The sequence below is a fragment of the Fukomys damarensis genome, unplaced genomic scaffold (genome assembly GCF_012274545.1).
Source record: "Fukomys damarensis isolate Sample0158 unplaced genomic scaffold, DMR_v1.0_HiC HiC_scaffold_19, whole genome shotgun sequence".
NCBI lineage: Eukaryota > Metazoa > Chordata > Mammalia > Rodentia > Bathyergidae > Fukomys > Fukomys damarensis.
The window spans coordinates 63,812,224-63,812,585 of record NW_022900931.1 but is presented as its reverse complement, the minus strand read 5'-3'; the positions used below and the strand labels follow the sequence as shown (position 1 = coordinate 63,812,585).

The 362-nt window shown below is 70.4% G+C and overlaps 1 protein-coding gene across 1 annotated transcript in view; it reads right to left on the bottom strand.

Moving 5' to 3' along the window:
* Bicra (BRD4 interacting chromatin remodeling complex associated protein) overlaps positions 1–341 on the bottom strand; it is a 44,209-nt gene extending 43,868 nt beyond the window's left edge. The window contains exon 1 of the mRNA XM_010640910.2: positions 274–341. The gene's annotated coding sequence lies outside the window, so the exon portion shown is untranslated. The remainder of the gene's footprint in view (positions 1–273) is intronic.
* Between the last annotated feature and the right edge of the window lie 21 nt (positions 342–362).

The window sequence follows — 362 nt, the reverse complement described above, 5'->3', positions numbered from 1 at the left end:
CTAAAGGGGTTCGCATTCCCGGACTCCGGTGCCCGGCCTTCCTGGGGAAGGGGTGCGGTGCAGGCGCGCCCCCGAAGCGGGGGAACGCGGCCCGGACGGGGACGCGCCCAAGGCCATCGCCGAAGGTTGGAAGAAAGAGGGAGTTCAGCATGGCGGAGGAGACCCCGCGAGGTGGGAGCACCAAGGAGACTGCGATCGGAGCCGATAAGGGTGCGAGGCTACCGGATTTAGGGGGAGACTGGCCGGGCGCCTGGGCGTGGCCTGGACACTCACCGAGTCTGTCCTTGCGGACCGCGGCGGCACCCGGGACGGGTAGGCCGGGCCAGGCCTCCGGGAGGCCGCTCTCGAGTCGCGCCTTGAAA